This window comes from Tachypleus tridentatus, chromosome 8 (genome assembly GCF_004210375.1).
Source record: "Tachypleus tridentatus isolate NWPU-2018 chromosome 8, ASM421037v1, whole genome shotgun sequence".
In the NCBI taxonomy this organism is placed as follows: Eukaryota; Metazoa; Arthropoda; class Merostomata; order Xiphosura; family Limulidae; genus Tachypleus; species Tachypleus tridentatus.
In genome coordinates, this window is record NC_134832.1 from 101755917 (window position 1) to 101781631 (window position 25715).

The 25715-nt window shown below is 31.6% G+C and overlaps 1 long non-coding RNA gene across 2 annotated transcripts in view; it reads left to right on the top strand.

Annotated features, from left to right (window-relative positions):
- Positions 1 to 671: 671 nt before the first annotated feature.
- Positions 672 to 25715, top strand: part of LOC143223079 (uncharacterized) — a 39896-nt gene continuing 14852 nt past the window's right edge. Inside the window, exons 1-3 of one of the 2 annotated variants that reach the window (XR_013012650.1) lie at positions 672 to 992; positions 2748 to 2932; positions 12219 to 12881. This is a non-coding gene — a long non-coding RNA (uncharacterized LOC143223079). Of the gene's footprint in view, positions 993 to 2747; positions 2933 to 12218; positions 12882 to 25715 lie in introns of those variants that run through there. The other variant, XR_013012649.1, reaches the window with a different exon arrangement.

The window sequence follows — 25715 nt, forward strand, 5'->3', positions numbered from 1 at the left end:
CCTTCTCTTTTGTCTTACACTGCAAAATTAGAGACGGCTAGCGCAGATAGCCCTCGTGTAGCTTTGCGCGAAATTAAAAAAACAACAAAAAACAAACCACAGCGAGTTAACAGCCATATTAATTATGGGTATTAAATTACTTTTGACTTTAAACTTAGTTTTAATATTTTAGACTTTAATTATATAAATGTTTTATTGTATGATTGTACCACTAACAATTACACCGGATTTCTAAACATATGATTATTGTTAATATAAAAACTGTATAGGATTGTGATTTAGGAAATATATATCGGTAAAGGATTTACATACAGACTGCTAATGCATTATGTAAAAGTGTTATCATAGAACAAGCAGAGAAAATTTAGATGAACCTGCAATCAAATTAAATTCTATTCATATTTTAACATAAATGTTTTGTTAAAAAAATGCCTCCCCGCTAGTACAGCGGTATATTTACGGATTTACAATGCAAAAATGAGGGGTTCGTTTCCCCTCGGTGGGCTTGGCAAATAGCCCAGTGTGGGTGGCTTTGCTATAAGAAAACTCAAACACACATTGCTTAAAAATATTTGCATGGTTGTCACGATTTGCAGCCTGTACGAGTTACCAACTCGGATTATTGATAATGTTTTTATTTTTGCGTGCATCCACTCCCCATGGCTCAGCGGTGAGTCTGAGAGCTTATGATGATAAAAATCGGGTTTCAATACTAGTGGTGCACACAACATACATAGTCCAATGTGTAGCTTTGAGCCTAGCTACAAACAAACCTTCGTATCGACTGTCAACCTGCTGCCATCTTTAGGAAACTTTTGAGAAAATCGTATGTGACGATAGAGGCCGGCGTCGATGCTGGGTCATTTTGGTATGAAAGTCTAGTGCGTATCTTAAAATGTACATTTACAAAATTAATATATTTATATACAATTCTCAACCTATGTAAAAATTCAATCAAGTCTATAGTATATCAGTGAAAACTGTTAAAAACAGTAAGTCGATTTTTGAAACAGTTTTGAATTTATTCGTATATAATATTATATATGGTAATGATAATACTCATGAGCATTGAGAACTAAATAATAATTACATAATTTTGTGTATAATTTAAAAACTTTAAGTAGTGGAAATAATGATGTATGTTATTCACAGTTATGTAAATAAAAATTGATTTGACTGAGCCAGTTAGTGTATTAAAATCTATTTATTGATTAAGCTATTAATATAGTTATCGTAAAGCTTTCAATAGTAATAAACGTATGAATGCGTTATTATTTTCTGTATTTATAAAAAAAAGGAGTGCTTTTCTTAAAAGTTTTCAAATACTTTTGTAACCTTAGAGGTAGTAACTATTTTCTTAATTTAACTCATATTTAAATTTACATGAAAATTCGATTATGCAAAGAAAAAGTACTTACTTTAACACAAATATATATTGATGGTCTAATTAACTGAAATAAATTTTTAAAGCAGTTATGTCACTGCTGTATGTCGTGCTGAATATTAAATAAAAAAGTATTATATGACACTCAAATTTACTGTATACATTTATAAGTAACATAATAAATGTTCTGTTGATATAAAGTCTTGTAAGAGACTGGGAATTTGTATTCCAAATATATGAACAGGTGGTTAGGGTACTCGATTCCAAATTTGCAGGTCTCGGTTTCAAATCCACCTCATACCAAACATGGAGTAGTAATAACGTGAAAGTCGATCCTACTATTCGTTGGGTAGAGAGTAGACCAATAGTTGGCGATTGTAGGTGATGACTAGCTGTCTTTCATCTAGTATTACACTACTAAATTAGAGACGCTTGCGCAGATAACCCTCATATAGCTTTGCGCGAAATTCAGACCAAACTTTCACCTTTTAACATTTTTTTCTTTGTTAAATAAACATTTGTATTTTCGCAGTTAGTTCTATGTTATAGAATTTGTACTATGTTGAAATATTTTGTTTTCTAATTTACATTTTAAAGTTATATGCTATTAACTTATATATTTACAATGTTTACCTAACACTAAAAGTCCGAAACGGATATTAGAGAAATTTTATATAAACTGTCAGATTTATTAAGAGTAAATTATTTTCCCTAATATAAGTTGTATAAATTACCCTATATCTGTTTTCACTCTCACTATGTGTCACGGTAGCTAACAAATGCATGTTAGGTACTGTGTGTTATTACTCAAGACCAATTGTAGAGTTAGTTTAACAGCCTACTGGTCAGGAAAAAAGATTGGATAATGTGTAGCATTATGGAAGTTTAGAGCGCAAATCATTTATTTTTCTCATAATAGTGGCACTTATAGATCCAGGCACATATATTACATCTGCTGTTCATACAAATATGTAGCCGTTAAGGGGCTGGAGGACCAGCCTCAGGAAGTACGTTTGACTTATCAAACATAGTGAATGGTAGTTTCAGATGTGGGACGTTGTGTGATTGAGCACATACATATTTACTGATAATGTTTATGTTCAAGTTTAATTTCACATAAAAGTCTTGCGAATGTAATAAGGCTATATTTCGTATAGAGTGTATTATTACTACCATGTGGGCCTTGATTACGCAATTACTTCAGTTATAAGATTTATTTTACTACTCTAACATTACAGTTTGTATTAATCTAGAGCTATTTGTCTGTCCTGTGTACAGGGTGGCACATAAGTCCCTAACCATCCATATGTTATTATGTTATATTCCATTACGCATGTATTATAAATTTGTTTTTTTTTTTCAGAGAAATATGGCCGATGTAAGCCCATTTACACTTAAAGAGCGTATTGTGACAAGTACATGGATACATGAGCGCTAGAATACACCCTGGATACATAAGATATATGGATGAACAGGGACTTACGGACCTGCGACCCTCGGGTTACGAGTCGAGCGCCTTAACCAACGGGCCTTTTGTGCTTTGAAACAGTAGGTATTTATATACAGCTTTCAGCTTTTACTACTACAGGTTAATGATATTTAATTATATATATATATATTTATATAGTTATTTCAGAAACTACTTAAAATATTGCAGGAATATTTTAAACTACAATTCAGATAACTAAGTTAAAATATACAATGATTAATTTTGTGAAAGTGAATAACGTAATGTTTTTCATAGTTTTAAAATGTAATATTTAAAGAAATGGAGTTACGGTTTTGTTTGACAATTACTCAACATTATTATGAGGTAAATTATTAATATCTAGCTAGTAAAACTACGTCGTTAAGCGATTGAATAAAGTGATAGTTTTTTTTCGGATTGCTTTCAAGTAAAATAGTAGCACAAACTATTTGCTCAAAGTAGTCCAGTTTCTAACATATATCTACCTTAGCATAAAAATAAGTGCTTTATGTCTTCCATGTCTTCATGATAGTAGTTGAAGTGTTAACCTTTTTATCTTTACCTCACTGATAAACAGACAAATGTTATATTTTTGAGTAGAAAAGAATTGAGAAGCTGGCGATCATGCAAAGACTGTGAATTAGAAACAGTACAACCTTTTTTGAAATATACAACAATTTTCATCTTTGATAATGACTACTTCTAAAAACGTATTTAAGAATTGTTTTTCCTGGCCTCTTCTCTATGTTATAGACATAGATTTTGTTTGCATGGTATTGTTGAGCTTCTGTGTCCAGGAAATTTACTCATGTGACAGAGCTTTAAACTTTTTCCTAAGTTTATGAAACAAGGTAGAAATGTAACAGGACAATGTTTTTGTTTTAATTTGTGCATAGTCGCCTGAATTAAGAAGCTTGACCCGACATGTTATAGAGAAATCGACTCGTAATCTGAGGGTCTCGTGTTCAAATCCACGTCGTGCCAAACATGCTCGCCTTTTCAGCCATGAGTCGTTATAATACATGGTCAGTCCCAATATTCGTTGGTTAATAAAAATAACCCACTGTCAACTCTTGGGCTACTCTTGGTAATGACTAACTGCTTTCTCTCCGGTCTTACATTGCTAAATTAAGGACGGCTAGCGCAGATAGCCCTCATGAGCTTTGTGAGAAATATAACAAACTTACAGTCTCTATTTCCAGTAAAATAAGAATCAGCCAATCAGCGTACAATTAGGCTTCTCATAAATATTGATAGATTTTCCCAACTTCAATTTGTCTTTTTTGATTAAAAAATAATGGTTCTCTACCATATGTAAGCAGATAAACTCTCCAATACAAAGAGTTAAGGTAAGATACAGATGGCTGTATAAATTGGTTTATAACATTAACTTGCTTGTTTTCACATTGATTTCACTTGGCCAATAAAGCTGGTCATTGGATAAGAAGACATTTTGTGTAAATTAGATTAAAATACATTCTGTATAAATTAGATTTATATTTATTCAAATAATATTCAAATTCTGGTGTTTTTACGAGTCACTTTTATTAATTTTTATTTTCGTTATAAATTTAATTCGTAATTTTTACTACATCATCTACACAGCAGTTTGTCTTTACTTTTATTCGGCCGTTATCTGGCAGCCATAGTTCTCGGACTTTTTTGTTAAACAGTTGTATTTATTCTGTACGTACTTTCACTGCCTACAAGTATAATACCAGTGTAATCAATATTTCTAAAAATAAACTAGTTGGAGAAATAAGTCACATTTCATCGTGTAGTTTATAATATCATGCACTTATCTGAAACAGAGCTACTCTAATTCAACAGCAATTAGATATTCTAGTAGAATCGTCGCCCTACCTACGGCTGTTTGAGTCATTAATTACTAATCTTAGTATTTGTACCTTATTAAAAAAATGTTAAAAATGTGAACATTTTTTAAAAAAAGGATTTTTTTAATGAGAAGTTCTGCACGGGAAAATGTTCAGGTTGTGTTCGTTAGTCATATGCAACTCATTACATAGGAGTGTTCATACATTTTATTGATATGAACTGTAATGTTTTTTATATTAAAAGTGGTACCGTTTATTGAAAAATAAAACTTTTTAAAAACTCTAGTTTTTCAATACTGTGATTTAAAATTACATCAACAGACATATAATCAAACCCTCACTAACCGTTTTAGTGAAAGTCGTCTTTTTGTTGTGAAAAGAGTACTTTTATTTAAATTTATGTTCTATAATAAGGAAATGATTGTTGTACATACCGCAGTTATTTTTCGTATTGTCTGACTATGAAATACCCAACGTGTGAAACGTTGAATTTTTATTTGTAGTGCCATTCTATAAATGGTGGAATTTTGGTTACATACATATATACTGACATATACGCTAGTGAATTATTGTGAGACAATACTTGACAAACTTTATTACTTATTCGTTATTAGAATTTACTTTTACAGAATAATTGGAAGACATTAATTTGTTTCCTTTTACTGTTTATTTTCATAGTAAACTTGAAGCTCTAACAGTGAAAAACTTATTATAAATTATATTTCAAAAATATCAAAGAGCAGTGTGAAGTTACTAACATCAATTATTTCTCTGATTGAATCCTTACCTTCATAGTCTTAAACGATGTAAAGTTAACAGAAATTATGAAACGACAAGTATTTCTTTGATTGAACTCATACCTACCATAATATTAAACAATGTGAAGTTTTTTAAAATAATGAAACGGCAAGTATTCTTCAAGTTATACCTATTATGTATTAACCAACGTGAATTGTTTGAAGTTACCAAACAGCAAGTATTTCTCCAAATCAACCAATACGTATAATAGTGTTAAACTTAATATAAAAAAAAATCGTCTAATATATACCTAGGCCAGGTAGTTAAGACGCTCAACTCTTAATCCATGGGTCGCGGGTTTAAATCCACGGCACTCCAAACATGCTTTTCCTTTCAGTCGTGGGGGCGTTATATCGTAATGGTCAATCCCCTACTAGTTGGTAAAAGAGCAGCCTAAGAGCTGCCTTCCCTCTCGCTTTACAATTCTAAATTAGAGACGGCCAAAGCAGATAGCTCTCGCGTAGCTTTGTTTGAAATTCAAAAACAAATTAACATATATCTACGGTAAGTAAATTTGTCAAGATAATCTAGTTTCTGTGAGTAACAGTGAATTACTAGTAATCTACTGATTAAATGATTAATCCTATCATTCAAGTAATAATTAGAACAAAAACATTTCTATTTGAAACTGGAGATTACACACTACATCTATTTAACTCAGCTCGAAAACTGCTAATTCAAAGTCTAAAGTGAAAGCTATTTTATTAGTTATGTATATTGTTATGACTACAATAAAAGTATTGTTACAGTATCTGGAGTATCAGACCCCTGGACAGAAGTTATATAAATTCTTGATTAATGAAAAGTTATTTTAAAATAAGGAAAGTTGCTTCCCTTATATGTAACTGTAAAAAAATGCAAAACTGGAAATTTGTATGTTCACCCGAATAGACATAATGAGCTACCAATGCAATGTTGGTGAAGACCCATCAGCACCCTGCGAAGTGGTTATATGGACAGACAACAAACAGTATAATTACATTGTTATAGATACACACGAAAAGGAAAACATGTCTACAGCTGGAGTGATAGGCAATTCTAGATTTCTAAATTCCAAAGTATTTTCAGCGTTGGAATATTTTGAACACGCATTCAGTCTGTGATCTGCAGTCTTTACATTTGAACAAATTATTTTATAATTAATTTGCTTTCCATAGATAAAAAACTCTGTTAGAAAAGACTTATTTGTGTGAAGTGTGAATTGATTCTGGAAAAAATAAGGAAAACAAGTTTTGAGGATAGGGAGATAATACAACTGTAAAAATACTTAAAACATGAATGTTGTATTCAGTAAAAATATCGAACTTTTTTGCCCATTATCTGATAGTACAAAGATAAATAAAAACCACATAGAAGATTATCCCTGATAATTAGCATTGTGGGCCCCACGTAGAGTAATTATGTTCAATTTAAGCATTACAATTGCCATATTACATGGCCAGAAGTGTAACGTGATTACCCTATACAAATGTTCAGCAACTCTATATTTTGAAAGCAAGAAACACCGTAACAAATTTCACATAGAAAACACGTTGCTTGGTAAATCTAAAGCTGAAAGGAAACTTAAGATATGTTTGTATATATCTCATACTAAGACGTTTCAATTTTCCGAGTAACAAAGGCAATGAACTTCTCTAGACTTCATCCGAAAATTGCCTTCTATAAAATACTTTTTCAGATTATCTGTTGGTTTACCAACTTATCTCATGAGAAATCCTTTATCAATCAGTTAACATTAACAAGTTTGTTTATTTTATGATATATAAGCTATGACAACTATGTACTTTCTTAAGTAATTCTTAATCTTTTGCTCCACATCCAAGTGCACATTTTTATGACAACCGCTGCCTCAAATAAAATATTGAGTATTAGTTTGTTTTTAGTTTTGATTTTTTTCTAATCTGAAGCTAATATTAGTTACCCTAGGTCACGTGACTGTCACTTTTTGACAAATGTTTGAATAACTTTAGACACGAAACAAATTGTGGATAACAATTCATTGCCATGATCTATATACAGCTAACATACACGATACATACAGTATTCGCAAGATACGAAGAACTGAAGTCTTCATCAGTTTACCTTAAAATTAATATATCGTAATAAAAACGTGTTCTAAATTATTATGAGGATAATATTTTCGAAAAGGAACGTTTTTATTTGTCTAACTGTTTTCGGCTAGTTAATGTTTTTTTTCAGATTTATATCTTATTGTGTACCCTGTAAGTATCTTAGCCGACAATTTTTGTATATTTATTATCTTCGCTTATTTTCTACATTTTATTTAATTGAGTTAAATCAACTTCATTGAAATTTTGAAATGAAATAAAGACCTTACAAGGGCTCTGTCTGCTTCATATCCACTAAAAGATGTCTGATATACAGTATACAGACGTATTGTAAAAGATTTAATTTACGGTGAAGAATAATTAGCTGTTAATCTGTAATTATTAGGTGTTAAGTAGTTAAAGTAAGACCGAACAACACAATTAGTTCCTTTCACGAAAGAGCCACTTTTTTGAAGAAAGTGTTTTTATTTTTGGTTACCAAAATAAAAGTGGATATTTTTAACCTAAAAGACACTGCGACTAATTATTAGTTCACATAACTCCAAGTTTAGGGATAGCTGAAAAAAACAACAACAAAAACTAACGCAGTAGCTTATTTGAATATTATTTTTGTGACATTACAATTTTTATTCAGATTAGTTTTTTTCCATTGTTTAACAGTTTGCATACAGGGTGTTCGAAACGTCTGGAGCCAGTAATTTTTCAGGTTTTCTTAAGTTCAGATATGTGACTAATTATAGTGCTATCAAAGCATAAGAATGTAAAGTTAATCCTGCTGTTAATTAGTTCAAACATGCTTCGAACTATAAGGATAGCATGTAGAACACGTTCTGTAAAATTCATCGAAAATTTCAGACGTTTCGGACTCCTTGTATAATTAGTTCATGCTGTAACGTTACGCTCTTTTTTTACATAAGATGATGCCTGAAAATTAGTATTTGGATATAAAGTTGAAAGTTACTGAGAATCGTTACTTTTGTTTAGTTTAGAAGAACAACGTAGGCTTAAATAAATCTTCATTTATTCTAGAGAAGAGACTGCTTATTTCAGGGGTCCTCAACGTTTCTTACGCTGCAAGCTACTTTCAAAACCGAAAACACGAGAAAAGCCACATTGTTAGCTCGTTGGATTCGTGATCACACTGCAAGTAGATTTTGTTTTTGTGTATGCTCAAAGCTATCCATGCACGTGACTAGAAAACTCGAGCTCGTAGCATCATAACTATTAGTTTGGGGTGAAGTATGATTTAATTTTGTTTGTTTGTTTATGTTGTGGGATTTTACTATTTGAAGGCTGCCGGCACTAACTGTTCTTAGTTTTGAAATGACTGACTACAAGAAAGCAACTAGTGAACATCTTTATGACGGGATACTTTTTATCAAAGACTTGTGAAATTGATCGAAAAAGTATAACGCTCCAACGGCTGAAAGAGTGAGCATGTTTATATTTTTTTTTCAACTGTTTCGCTGTTGCGAATCGTTTGCAACAACATTTTGGGCATCTTGTTACCGCGAGCTCAACGTTGGGGATCTCTGGTTTATTTAAGGTTTATTTATTTTAGAAATTGAACAGGACTTATCAAACATTCAATTAGTTTTAACTTCTAATCCTTTTAAACTTGTAAACACAATCAAACAGATAGATAAAGAGACACCATGTATTTCAAAACTCTTGACCACTCATATTATGATATTCAGTCCACGATAATGAACGTGAAATTTAAATTAACCACTTTCAAGTTTGTACAGTAAAAATAATTATACTTGTTTGTGCGTGATAATAAAGTATTGTAGTTTCTATATGTTCATAATTTTAAGCTTACAATGTGTTCATGTAACGATAATTTTCACTTCGTTACAAACATGGGAGAAAATAATGTAATTCACCATGTTCTCTTTTGTTGTTATATATTTACACTATTGTATAAAAAATTGCAAAGTCGATTCATAATCAACAGGTTATTGGAATACCTTCATGGTGCCCTCCAGTGGCACAGGGATGCCTAAGAACCTACACCGTTAGAAACAGGGTTTTGATACCTATGGTGAGCAAAGCACAGATAGTCCATTATGTAGCTTTGTGCTTAACTACAAATAAACAAACAGTTCAAGATCAAACAGCTTGCCAGCTAATAAACGGGTACAGTTTTCTTTTTTTTATGATGGCTCACTAAATTCTAAACATAATAAAATATGTTATATTAAATTTTCAAAGCACGCACAACGCTAATTTACAAAGTAGATCTCAACACCAAACTTTAACGACAAACCTTTCACTGAAATGTTATAATTTTATGTTTTACTGTATTCAGGAAGCAGCAATTTTTTAAAAGAAACTTTGAACATAAGTTTTTCAGGCGCCTTGAAGTTTAAAACTTTTTAATGATAAATCAGATTTTAGGGTTGTTGTGCTTGTTTTTTGTTTTACAATTAAGCACAAAGCTACACAATGGATCATCTGTTTTTTTGTCCACCACTGGTATCGAAACCCAGTTACTAGTGGTGTGAATCTGTATACATGCAGCTGTGCCAACTGGGGCACTAATGCACCAAGTTTTTCTCGCCTTTGTTGTATCTTAACCTAAATATGATCAGAGAACAATATATGTCTTTATAGGTCAAAATTTTAAAATTCGTATTGTTAACATACGATGATCAAGAGAATTGTTAAGATGAAATGCTGAAATGTCATGTTGAAAGTAACTTAGTATGATCAAAATGTTGTGCTTATTATGCTAAAATTCAAGATGTGATCATCTGATGAACTTGATTTCGATGGTCTTTTGTACTGTTTTGTTCTTAACATGAAACAAGTAAACAAAATAAAATAAACAATGAAATATATATTAATATATACAGATACGTTTTCCAATAAAATATTTTGAGCATTTTCTTTGCTTTTGTTTGTATTATAATGATGTAAGGATAGCAAATAGGACACTTCATCGCCTTCTGTACATTTGAGCTATTAGAACGATAGAATACGTTCAGTGTTTTATTAAAATGTTCATTTTGTTTCCATTGTGAAAAAGCTATTAATCTACAGTCAAGAGCCAAGAAACGTTTAATCTAGCAGAAAGTACTAAGAAGAGAGGTCTGGTGTTACAAAGTTACAATCTCCGCAAAAATAAACCAGAAAAAAAGGCAAAAAATTAATTAAATTTTTTTCTTTGTATTTGTAACGTTCTTTAAACTATTTGTTTGGATAAGGGGGTTGTACTCGTAATATGAGGGTCGCGGGTTCGAATCCCCGTTGCACCAAACAAGCTCGTCCTTTCAGCCGTGGGGGCGTTATAATGTGACGGTCAATCTCACTATTCGTTGGTAAAAGAGTAGCCCAAGAGTTGGTGGTGGGTGGTGATGACTAGCTGCCTTCCCTCTGGTCTTACACTGCTAAATTAGAGACGGCTAGCGCAGATAGCCCTCGTGTAGCTTTGCGCGAAGTTCAAAACAAACAAAACAAATTAATTGTTACCATAATGGTATCAGCTTGTGACGTACGTTTACTTTATTTAAGATAATTAACTGTACGGAAATAAGTATTCAAACAAAAGTAAGCGTATAAAAATGTAAACAAATGCCAATCCGTTCATGATTACCAGAGTTTGTAGTTAGTTTGAAGACCCTGTCATTAAAAACCACTATGTCATTAAGGTTTCTATGCAAGTCTCCTGTATTAATTTTATTATTAAATAAAGAAAAGGAAAATTAAACTTCAGTACCAGATGTAGCATTAACGATCGCTTGCTATCGTCTATATAATAATGGCTTTAAATTAACAAGTTCATAAATCCATCAGATTAATGGCGATGTAACCACAGCAAGGCAGAACAAAGGAACAAAAGCTTCTAGCGCGCTTAGATCTCATTATAGAAAGGATGGAAACGTCAACTCTCTCATAATGTAGCTTTTTTTTTGTTTTGTATTAACAGCTAATGACGACAGACTGTAACGTTTGAGAGGAAACAACTTATGTGTAACAGAAAGTTCCATATTGTTTATTTTTCAGCTTGAAAATTATTGAAAGTTTCGTGAATACTTTCGCGATATTTCCTGTTTTACATCTGTATCGTTAAGTAGAATGGGGCTAATTCTTCCACATCATTACATAATGTAAACTTCAACACTATGGTTATGATTCGCTAATCCATGTTGACAACTGAATGACCGGGGTGAGAATACTTATCATACTTTAGACTTCCAATGTACCAAGGAAAATGTAATAAGGATTCTGTTTGAATGAACATACCGATCAATTTAAGGTCTGAAATAACTGTCAGCGTACGTCATATTGTGTCTTAATTATATAGAAAAAGTAAGGAGGTAGCATATGGTACTTGTATATGCTGAAAGAAATCAGTTTAATAGCACTCTACAAATAAACCTTGATAAAGATAGTTTTTAACACTGTGTATTGAGTTGTGTTATTGTGTCACGACCCAAAAAGCGCAGAGAATTATCAGTAGAGCAGTGAGTTTGCTTAAAAGCTTTACGTGTTGCTGGTTGAACTCTCCAACAAATTGCTGCAGTATTAAAATGTTTACCAAACACTGTCAAGTACACTCTAGACCGTGAGACCTAGACAGGTAAATTTGAAAATAGGAAAGAAAGACGTAGAACATCTAAATTCAATGATATTCATGTCAACTATCTTTGTTTATGCAGCTTTGGGGACAGAAGGAAGACTGTCACTGATCACAAGCACGAGATAACCAACCATGTACCAAATGACTGATAATTTACCAGATTTACCGTATCAACAACACTCATCGAAGTTGTATGTCTGGCGAAAGAAAGATAAAATATACTTATCTAAATGCGTTACCTACTGTAAACATGGGGAAGGCAGTGTGATGGTTTGGAGTGATTTTCTTCTGAGGTGCGAGGAGACATTCACAAAATAGATGAAAGAATGAACCAACATAAATTCCACCAGATACTTATCCATTATGGTATACCCAGGGATTTGTGTATTAATGGTTAAGGATTCTGCAACCAAAAAGCTTTTGACCTTAGACAATCATACAACCTATGAAGAAATTACTTAAGTAAGAAAGAAGCTGCTGGAGTCTTTCAAATGATACAATAGTCCCCATAGAACCATGATCTCAATCCTATTGAACAGATCTGAGACTTGAATGATCAAGAACTAGACAAATCAAAAGTTACTTTCAAAGAAACTTCATGGGAGTTTGTTACCGACATTTGGAGTAAAGCCCCAAAGGACACTCTAATTAAATATATTGTATCGATGCCTGAAAGATTGTTGGCAGTTATTATAGCCAAAGGGGACACATAAAATATAACAATACTAACTGTTTGTTGAACTCGAGCACTTCCACCGAGTTTCTTTTGTATATATGAAGATTAATAAAATTTTGATATTTCACTTGTGATTTGTCTTTGTCATAACACTTTTGTACAGTACTGTATATACATGTGAATGATCATTTAATTTATTTAACATGTTTCTTGACAGTATCCAAAACGTAAAATGAAAACTAGGTCATTGATCATGGTAGTGTTTCAGGTAGCACGATGATAAAACGAGGAACAAGTAATGGTTCAAAACTTGCGGTGACCTTTAAAACGATTTTATATATATTTAAAAAGAAGATATGAAGACCGGTTTTAAAATGCTAAAACATACGTATATTGGACTATTTATAGCTTAAATAGAAGTGTGTCGTACCTCTGCAGAGTTACAAGGAGGTTAACTACTTTAACCCAAAGTGTAAAGTGATGTCGTATTCTCTGGATTTACTGAAGTACGATAGATATGAGGATAGTAATTGGAAATAACGGACGGAATCAATAGTATAATAATCAAGGAGCTAGAAATGAAAATAATACTTGAGTGAGTTGAAGAAAAGAGACCGAATAAATCTCTAAAGAAAGGAAAATAAATAATTATATAACTTAACGACAAGTCAAAAGAGAATCAGATGTCGAAAAGTACTTCTATGTAGCTCATACAGAAAGAGGGAAAGCGACGTTGAAATTTTCTATCTGTTCTCGAGACGCGTTTTTATATCCTTCTTCCTAGGCTGTGTGAGCGTGACATTATGTACACAAAACAATAACACTACATATCTTATAACATAAACTTTGCCAACGTACCAAATTAAAGTAGGGGAAGTTTAACCTCCAGATATTTCTTAAGTTAAGCGGAGCAATGCTACTGGAGAACACAGATATAATTTCCAAAATAAATCTTAACGAGCATAATCCATGAAAAATCATCTGAAATACTTACACGAGGCACAAGACATGTGTGTATCTAGCATAAGATAGAATGTCAGTATTGTACGAGGCAGACTTTCTGTATTAAAACAATGTAAGTGCTGTAAAAGTTAACATTTTGCAGCGAATATGGAAATGAAATACCGGAATTTTTCAAATACCGCATTTTCTCTCCCTTCTTTTCAGACCGTTCTTAGCAATCTCTACAACAAATCTTAAATTGAATAAACAAAATATAGATTAATTATGTTAAAGTAATCCTTTATTTCTTACCTCATACAGAATACTTACACAGCTCTATATGTAGGTAGTATTTATTGGAAAGGAAGCTTATTAACACTGAAATTTCAGGCTAAAATAATATAACAAAATTGTGGTGCAAAAGTGGCATTAAATTCCACAGAAAAAAAGATAATACAGTTAAATAATTTTACAAATGAACCTTCTAATAATGATTAAATAACAATTTACGGTTTTATATTCATAAGATAATGAAACATCAATAACCCTTTAACTAAATGAAATAGATATAATGTAGAACACAAGAACCTCAATGATATAATTCGCATACCTTAATATTTGCATCACAGAAATACAATTGTTTCATAAAAAAACCATTAATAGTGATTCAGAATAATACTATTTATCATAAAAACATGTAATTAAATCAAGTTACAACATTAAATGTAGTACAATACCAATCAATAAGAATGAAACCATTTAAAATTATTATAGGTACAAAACTACAAGAGAAATGCAATGCAGAATTGGAAACCTTGATATACAAATGCACGCATGCCCTATACTAAGAATTATAAGTAGAAAAATAAAAAAAAACTTATTAAGATAAAAAATATTTTATACGCGTTTATTGAAAAAAAGAACAAACCTTCACTATGTAACCAACATAATTGTTTACAATATAGAACACAACAGACATACGTATTGACCTATTGATCTTTCCCTCACCATGAACTGGCCTGTGATCAGTCAGGAATAGTCATACTGGCTGTGAACCCACAGGCTGGGCTTCAGTGTAGTTGCTATAATTGAAATTGATATCGATAGATCCTCGGTCAACTGCTCGCTCATGGTGTAGTCTTTCATACGAAAATATTGGTATTTTATGGTATTGGTTTGACCAGTGTGTATCTGTTTCTCCTCTACTGCATCACTACCAAATAACTACATCCATGACAGCTACTTTTTACCTGCATAGAAGACTTCCACCAGTGTTTGGTTGTCATGAAATCCGAGGATTACTCTGGAGGAGAAATAAATGAAACTTTTCAACTTTTGATTTCTTTACATGAGATTTCATTAGCACAGAATATTTTCCTAAGATCCTGTGTGCCTCTGATACTCCTTTATATGCGACACATTGTCTGCCAGGTGACACATCGTGTCACCAGAAGGATTCTGCTAACTACTTGTGGTTCTGAGAGTCAACATGAATATTCAATTTTTTTCTCCAATGTTCATAAAATTTTTGAACATGTGTTTATCGTCTGAATTTTTTTTTCCAAAAGCTCTAAACATTTCTCAAAGTGACTACAAAGGAATACTGCAGGTACGTTACATCACTCTACCCAAGATCATACATTTAGTGTTCACACAACTATGTATTATAAATACTATATATTAGTAAATACGTAGTACTATTTTCAGTGTGTTACGAAAAAGAAATGCTAGAAATTTTAAAGGAAAAACAATATACATGTGTAATATCAACTTAAATTGATGTGGCTCATAAACAACTTTTAAAGTTTTCATTTCTATAAATGATTTATGATTTCACGCGCTCATGAATATTTCACATCAGTACAGCTAAAAATAACCAAAACTATTCCTCACGAATATTACATGAATAATTAAAACTATGCTTTTATTTACATATGTTTTGAGCTGATTCGTTAATTTTATTCGTTTATTTCTCTCCAGAATTATTAATCCTAAGTGTAGAAACGTTAGCTGAAAACTCGCCTACGATATTATAGGCAAAAGTTAGATGAACTGCGAGTTTTTAATCAATATTTCTACAGGTAGAATTAATATTTATGCTGTCCATTATAGCACATATCAATAGAAACTGAGATCAAAATGGGCTAAATATAATATTCACCCGCCATTCAGAATCATAAATCTAGTTGTTGTTCTGGTGTCCTCATATAGAAGTCAGAGGCTTATCCTGACTATGTTTTGGTGAGTAAAATTTCATCACTCACAAGATTTTGAAGTATTTTTGAAAATATGATGATGTTATAGGTGTTATACATAGTAACACCCTTAGCAAATATCAAAAGGCATTCAGGTCAATTGCAGCAGTCATTGCAATATTGTAGTGCACTAAAGCACTGAAATATCAGTCAACATTACACTGAGATACATTAGGGTTTATTTCTCGCAGAGTGCTATATATTATTTATGCACCACGAAATCAACTGACTACAGCCACCAGAGCTATTTTTCATATACACACAAGCCTTTAACACAAGTCAGAACAACTAACTGTGGTCTCTCTCACTGCATATACATGCATATTTTAGTAATCTCAAGTATCAATCACAGTATGTTTCTTCGCATTACTTCTAACAGCATCAGAACAAAACGCTACATTCAACATCACAACATAATATATATTATATTCTCAAGAAGGCTGATATGGTTTTTTAAAACTTTAATTAAAATAAGGTACAGAAGTATTAAAAGTTTTAATAACTCGTACCAGTCGTCTTAAAAATAGAGTTTATAGATTGGATTTCATAGTAATGAAATCAGTCATTAGGAAGTTGATGTATGCATACAATTTTTTCCTTTGAAACTTAGAACTTTCATAGCATAATTAAGCTATATATTGAAACTAACGTAGTATTATTATTTATCCCTTTTTACAGTAATTTAGAGTTTTAATTTATAAACATAATTGCTAGTGTACCGTTAACAACAAAGTGTTTATTAAGTCAAATGCTAGAGTGACATGTTTGCTTATTTCTCATATTCGAGAAAGTTCTCTCTGATGCTTATATCTGATATCCAATAAATATACGTCCACTGTGTAAGCACGCACTTGTGATGTCTGTTTCATCATTCGTTGTACACTTACTACATCCGATGTTTGAGGAAAATAACTATAGTGTCTAAACACCTATCTCTGATGTTCATGTTACCAATATCTGGTACTTTTAAAGCACGGTAATGATGTCTACTAAATAATTAATTGATTGGTTATTTCAGTTATCTATGATTCAACGAATAATTACAATAATTACCTACGAAAATATTTAAATTTTGGTAAATTTAATTTTTCATGATAGATTTAATAATTATTCTCCCCACCCTTATTTCATAAGTAAAGTAAAATTAGTTAAACTAGAATACACTAATATCATATCAAGTTAAAACAACTACGTTCAGAAAAGGTACCTCCTGAAATGACATAGTTTATACAAGCCAAGTCTCGAATACATATTAAACTCCTTTAGATCTATATATGTAAAAACGGCTCGTTTGGGTTGAGAAAATTTCGTGAAATAACGAAAATTATAGGAATTGAGAATCTGATAAGACTAGTTTTCAAAACTTTCACCAAATTTTCATCACAATGGTTAGTTTTCTCTGTGAGACGAGCGTTGACAGGAGTTAACGTGCTGTGCTAAGATCTGCGAATTTACGTTCACTTGACGTTACGAAATAAACAATAGGCAACAGTAGATTAACCGTAGCTGCCTGTCTTCTCGACCATCAGTTAAAATTAGAAATGGCTAACACATATAACCTTAGACAGAGTTTGTATGAATGTCCGAAAACAAACAGAACGTTTCCCGTAATTTGAAAAACATTTTAAGCATAATCTATATAATATTATGTTTGTTTTCCAGTTTCGGAATTTGTATTAAAAGTTTTGTTTGTTTGAAGTTGAGCACTAAGCAAGATAATAGGCTATTTGTGCTGTGCTCACAACAGGTGCAAAACTTTTTGCCTTTGGTAGAGTTAATATGATGAACTGCTGATATTCCTTTGATAGATTTCAGGGATATCAAATAAAGTAGTCGTGGTGCTAGATGTCCTCATGTTACACATTCTTCATACATTTGTTTTACTCTGAATATTTTCAAGTTTCCAAAATTGTATCGATTATTTCTTCTGAAACAAAAGTCTGTGTTTTAATAAACTTGCTGTTTTGTTATTAATATCAACGAGGACTAGATTAGTCCTAGCTGATTTGCAGAATATTGTGAGAAATAAAACATGATTTTACTCAGAGTTAGATAACTTATTTTCTTATATATTTGGGAAATTGCAGAAAATATAATATTTGCTTCTTTTCTTAAAAGAGTAAACTTTGTGAAGGCAGTGCTCCATGTCAGTTTCCTTCTTTTTAGGCTACTATTTTGAGCAACATTTTCTCTTATTTAAAAGAATGGTGTCTTCCCATAGTAACTTTTCTGGTGTCAGGCTTATTTTTTGTTCCACGCTTCACATTTGAAATTATGTATGTAGTTAAACTGTATGATTACCTGCTTGTAAGCTACCTGCTTCGAACAAAACTGAAATTCAACTCGGTCATGACTATAATCTTCATACATTCTTATTTATAAAGACTAGAGTGCATTATTTCATTTGGGTACCATCACCGTTGACAATGTTCGGAATAATATCTCACATAGGATGGATTTGCGTAATTTAAATCAATGTTAGAAAAATGAAACAATGATGAGTTTTGCTCGTGCTGTTATTTCTTCATTAGGAAGGTCACAAATAGCGGCAAAAGCATGTGAATATTTATGTCAGACAACTTAAACATTATTAACAATATATTTTGTTTTTTATGACAATAACAGTTGGAGCAATCATATTTGGAGAAAACGTAGTGACCAAGAAATAACTTTCATTTACGAGATGTATCACAGATTACTATAAGCTACTGAACTGGTAAGATAAATAGAAAAAAAAATAACAAAAAAAAATGTTTTTCTACTTCTTCAATCTCTAGCCCCCCAATGGCATAGCGGCATGTCTGCGGACTTACAACGCGTGTCTCGATACTCTTGTAGGCAAAGAGCAAATAGTCCATTGCGTAATTTTTGCACTTAGCTTTAAATAAACAAACAAATCCTGAAACTCCACATATAAATAACACGTTTCACAGTACCCAGAATCTAACAACTTGTGAAACATACAGGAAGAGACTTAAGCTAATTCAAAAATAATGTGTGAGCCAGTAATGTAAAATTATATTAGTTCGAGTTTAAGTAAAATAAATATTAGTGTAATTCTAGGTTTATCACATTCGTATAAAATGCTTAGATACGAATACTTGTACGGGGTGTATACCCCGAATAAAGACATACAGTTTCTAAATTATTAAAAGCACGCGCGGCCATATTTTCGGATCACAATAATATACGGTTCTTGCACTCATTTTTATAGGAAATCAAATGAGCAAAAATCGTGAAAAATGCTAATATCTATATTCCAAGGTGTTCTTACAGTAGTAATTATATTATTTGATCAGCATATAATATTATCCGTAAGGTACGTCTTTAATATTTAAGAAGGAAACTAAATATACAGTTTTACAATTACTTGTAATTAATGTATATGATGTTTAAGTTGCCCTTCATACAACACAATTAACATATCTATACATATTTGAAGAATGAAGTTAATGGTTAAGATAAAAAGTAACTACCTGGAATTGTTCTTTCATTTGTCTTCGTCCAGGGATACGAATAAAAATTTGTTTCTTTTAAATTTCGCCAAAAGCTACTCGATAGATATCTACGTTAGTTGTCCCTAATTTAACAGAGTATGACTTGTTTCTGCCTCCCCACTGGCACAGCGGTATGTTTGTGAAATTACAAAGCTAAAAGCCGGGTTTCAGTACCGTGGTGAGTAAAGCACAGATAGCCCATTGTGTAGCTTTGTGCTTTATTCAAAACAATAACTATTGTTTCTTTAAACATTGATACTTTGTTCAGAAATAGTTATTTGTATCCGTAAGTTACTGAACTTGTAATATCGTACATAACAACAATGTTTAGTAATAAAACTGGCTTGTTTCAGTTTGAGTTTTAAGACGAAATATTAACTGATTATAAAATTAGATTTTTAATACACATAAAATCTTTGAAATATTATAGCATAACGCTTCACAAATCAGAATTTAATGGTATTTCAAAAAGAAATGTAGTAGTTTTAATTAGACCTCATTAACATTTGATCATTTTTAATTATTTTGATCCTCATTCCATTTTTTGTCTTTCATAACTTTTGGTACCGAAATGGATTTTATTTTGAGTCAGCAGAAGATATCTATCAACCTCGGTAATAAGAATAAAAAAATACAATGATTAATTGGAAATTTATTAATCGGGTTTCAAAATCTAATTCAGAATCTTATATCTTCCATATTAGAAGAATAAATTTTCACAAAATTAACTTTGTTAAGAGATCTAAGACCCGAAACAGTGTTCCAATTTGAGAGCCTATTTTTTGTACAATGGGTTTATTAAAGCTTCAGAGTCATCTGGTAATAAGTTCATAAGAATTGTGATGATAGAGCCTTAAAGGAATACCTCTTATAGATAAGCCGTTTTAAAATCTTTAATATCTAAAAGCCGATTTAAACACATTTAATGTATGACTACATCATAATCTTTTGATATTACTTATCTACAATAATATATCGTGATAATCTGGAGAAGTGTCGTGAACCAGATTAATATTGTATTTTAGGTTACTACTACATAATGAATATTTATCATGTTGTAGATAGATACTTTCTTGTGGATAACAATATTTATCTTTTAATATTCTTTGCTCTGGATATTTTTAATTTGAATGTGTAGTGCACTTTGCACTATTATCTTTTTCAGCTTGGTTACATAATCCAATCTATAGTTAATTAAATATTTTATTCTGAAGTTTTCGTTTCTGGCAATCTCTCATCATGCTGTTGAAGCTATACTGCACTTCGATTACCTATCCTAATATGGAAATATATCTATTATTGATTACCTAGTATTCTGTGGTTGCGTATCTAGTATAATATCACATCTCAGATACTTTTTTTGAAAACGAAATATACCACTTATTCTAAGAAACTATTGTCATCTGGTTACCTTCCTCGAGAAGGATCAATAACTAATCAAGTCTATTGTAAAGTATTTACTCGAGAAATGACTGTAGTCTAGAAACATAAGAAAGATTTGTTACCTTCACACAACATGATAAAATACTGTTAAGTCTACATACGTATTTCTTAATCCTCTTTCCTTTATTTTGTTCATCGTCGTATGGACAGAACAAGTAGAGGAAAAAGTCACGAAGTGACATATGATGTTTGTCAGAAAAAAAAAACAGCAAACAAAAACAATTTGTTACAGACGGTGTTTGATGTGAAAACAAAAGCTGTGTTGATATATGTGCCAAAATGATTGCTAGTGTTTTGGCCTTCGATTCCTTTCTTACAAAGTTCTCTGTTTGATGAACACCTACAGGGTGTAATAAAAAAACACAAGTGTCAAGCTGGAGAATTGAATTCTCAAGACTACATCAATTCAGTCTATAGGAAACAGCGTCAATTTCAAAACTTCTAGGCTTAAGTTAACAAGACCTTGGTAATCCAAATGTACATAAAGTTTATAGGAAAAAGGAAGAATTGATCTTCAACTTAAAAGCTTGTTCAAAAGTAAAGATGAAGTTTGAAAGCTTGAGTTGTCAAATAGAAATACAAACTTATGGAGACCATTTTAAAGAGGAACTTCAATGAAGAAATTACTCAGCACAATACTTGTTTATGTCATATTAATCTATAATATTAAGTAAGTATTCCATAGACATTCAAATTGAACAAACGCTATTATTATAGTTGTCTCTGGTGGCTTAGGGTAAACTTGTGGGCTTGTAGTGCTAAATATTGAGTTTATATACCTGCGAGTGACAAAGTACAGATAGCCCATTGTGTAACTTTGTGCATAATAACAGCAACAAAAACAACAAAAATCATTATTATTGTAAAAATTATCATATTTCTAAATAAGTTCTAACTTCAACATTACAATTAAACAATTGTAGTTTTGGCACATTACTGTAACTTGGTACAGGGTGGTATGTCCACTAAGTTTTCGATTTACATAAGTGCAGGTTTGTGAATGGGTTCATGAATTTCAGATTTTAGTATGTTTAATTCAATGTGCATCAAAATATAATTAACTGTAAGTAACTAAGATAAAACAAAATTTTAAGGATCTGCATCGTTTCGTTGATTATAAATAAAGGTACAGAAAATATTAACAGAATCTAGCATTTCTTACTGAATAAACTTAATTTAACGTTATAAATTAACTGTGGATAAAATCTCATGTTTATGATAGTCATTGTTTCAGAACTGTTTCGTTTGTAGCGTAGAAACAACTATGAAACTGAGACAAAACAGCAATATAAGACTTTTTCAAACATACTATTTTCATCAGGTAAACGTAATGTCTAAAAGATACAATTGATACAAGAATAGTACAATTACTTGGCGAAGAGAAGAGTGCTTGCTCGAAACGTCGTAATAAATTTAGTCTCTTTTACATTTTCACTAAACCTAGACTAGGGAAAGCAACTAGTCATCATCACCCACCGCCAACTCTTGAGGTACTCTTTTACAAACGAATAGTGGGATTGAACATAACATTATAAGGCCTCCACGGCTGAGAGATCGAGCTTGTTTGGTGCAACAGGGACTCGAACTCGCGATCCTGAGATTAAGAGTCGAACGTATTAACCCACCTGGCTATGCCGGGCCCAAAAATTGAATGAACCGACAAGTTTCAGGACTTTTTACTCAAGATATAGTTTTCTAACAATGATTGGAATTCATGATGACGAGAAACCCACTTGAAGTAAAAAATGTATTCTCAAGACAGCTAGTATGAATATTAAAATTTTAATTAAACTAAAGTACAGAACAACGTTTCTACCTTTTAGGTCATCTTTGTTGACCTGAAGATGACTTAAGAAGGACGAAACGTTGTTCTATGGTTTAATTTAATGAAAATTTTAATACCAAACCAACCGTCTTGAGAATGATTGGAATTTTATTTAGCATTATCAGCATGAATTTTTTTTTGTCTTTTTAGTTGTGTGTTGTGTATTGACAACAGCTAGAGGGCTGAGTAAGTTATAATGAAACAGATTTGAATACGCATATCAGCAAGCCACATGACAAATACAGCTATTAAATGTCTTCAGTATGGCATGTGTCAGAAGTATATTTTCACTGATAGATACACAAAATTCCACGTATCATGTTTGCTCCCTTTTTGACATATTTCTTCTGTTTAACATTTCTTGAATATTTTGATATATTACACTTCAATGTCTTTGTGTACACTGCTGGCCAAAATCGTAAGACCAATAAACATGAAGAAAAAATATGCATTTTGCGTTGTTATACTCAACCACGTATTTGAGTAGAGGTTTGAAAGATGAAAATAAGAAAAGGGAAAATAAAAATAAAAACCTTTTTTAGCATTTAATAGGGAAAATGGGAACACTACGAAATTAGCCTAAAAAAGGGTGGTGTTACCGAAAATTGATAGATTTTGGGAAGGGTATATGATAGTCCTTTCCGAAGAAAAATATACATACATTAAGATAAAAAGCATGAAAGTTTGGGAATATAGAATTTCCAAGACAGTGATATCAGTTTTACTTTATGACGTTGAAATACAAATGAATATGGATCAATTTGGTTAACCAGAAGAGTCTAGAGAGAGAAAATAATGATGTAACTCAACCGTAGTAAGGAAAATGCGGTATTTTTTTACATGTGAGAATATCATGAATGCAGAGATTAGTGGAAATGGTCGTCCATGTGATTGGACAAAAACAAAAGTACGTAACATAGTAAAGAAGGATCTTCGCATGGAAAAACGACACAAGTTACGTGTACACTAACTGATTCCATGACACATCTGTTGAACTGTCGCATAACTCTAAGTAGCTGAAGAATGAAGAAAAGATACTAATCACAAAACATCTTATCATGGAGAACTCATTATTTTTTGTATTGAGGAAAATGTATGGATAAACTAATATTTTTTTTTTGTTTTCCTCTATTCTGTAATTATGGAGTTTCATTAAATTCTGATGGTTTCAAGCATTAATTATGCAGTATGGAATAAAATCGTGCTTTTCCTATGATTGTTGTATTAAAATTGAGTACTTAAACGTTGTTTGGGAAAGATAATAAGAAAGATAAATATAAATTGGATTGAATTCTTCACTTCTAACGTACGAAACATCTGCTACGTTATATGAATCAACATCCAAATATTCTATTTACATACACAGTATTATTAAATGGAATTTTACATATAAGAGAAGGATGCATATTTTAAAGAGATAAACAATGCCCCCACCTCCAGTGGCACAGCTGTATGTCTGCAGACTTAGAACCTTAGAAATGTTGCCAATAAATGTAAAATTAAACTGCTTTTGTGTGTTACAATTTCATTTTAGTTCTTACACAATGTTACCAACTCTTGTTTTTTCTTTCCCGTAAAGTTTCAGCAAAACATAAGCTCTATTACCACAAATGATAAAACTCCTGTAATATTTTATTCACTAGGAACAGTTCGGCGGCCATAATGACAGCGCTTATTTCGACGAGTAAACAAAACCAGTATTTGGCTTCTGACAAGTTATGGTGAAGGTGCTGAAATACCTATCAAATCACCCTATGTTAAATTACTCAAAACAATTTGTAACCTTAAGTTAATTTTATCGAATTATGATGATAACAAAGCTTTGAAGCCAATAATTACCAGTTACACTATATTATCACCCAGTAACTATAAGCTTATTAGTATTAGTATTACATAAGTTGTGGGAAAAGGTTTGAAAAATCTGATAAAAGATGCTTTGCAAAGTCGTTCAAGAAAGTTTAGAATTTGTTTGATAGTCAAGATGGTTTCATGAAGGGAAACGCTTGCTTTACAAACCTTTTTACGTTATTTGAAAAAGTTACTGGTTAAGTAGATGAAAATAACTGTGTGGATTTGGTGTATCTGGTTTTTCAGATAGCATTTAATAATATTCTGATTAATATACTGTTAAAATCATTTCCATCCAACTTAGATTTATAATTCATATTATGATAACCTATATATATATATATTACTTTATATTTATTATAATTAAAATCCCATCTGTTATTTATTCATCCAAATCACTAAATGATCTAAATCCTTTTGTAAATAAACAGTATCGTCTTCACAGTTAACAACACTCAAGGCCTTAATATCATCTGCAAATATAATATGTTCCCAAAAATTTCTATTATCGTCAATAGGGCTGTAGTTATCCCGCCTATTTTCCTCTTAAAAGACACAGGTGCACTATTAAACCTTACCACTGAAAGGAGTGGGATTTCATAAGTTACATGTATGTGTGGGACGCTATATTTAACCACCTGATGATTTATGTAATGGATGTAGTTAAGAGTAGAATAACTACTCTGCTTTATTTACTTATTAAAATGTTCAGCTTTGTTCTGGCGACCACATTTACAACGCGTGTTCTGACGTATTCCTTTAGCGTTCTTTGCATAAAAGTGTGTGTCAATTTTAAGTCTATCGTTGAAATAGCTAGAAATATATGAGAGTTATAAAATAGCAATTTTTGAAAATTGTGATATCAAAAAGTGTAAAAATCCGCTGTGTTTATGATTTTGTTTTGTCTTTGTACATTTCTTGTGTGTACATGTATCTAAATTGTATTTGTATATCATACAAAACCTGTAATTATTTTCTTTTGCGCAATGTGTTTGCTGTAAACCGTTGAAAATAAATTAAGTTGTAATTGTGACTATTAAGGCCAATCGCCTTACATTTATATAACGGATAAGCTCGTTCTACGAAGCGT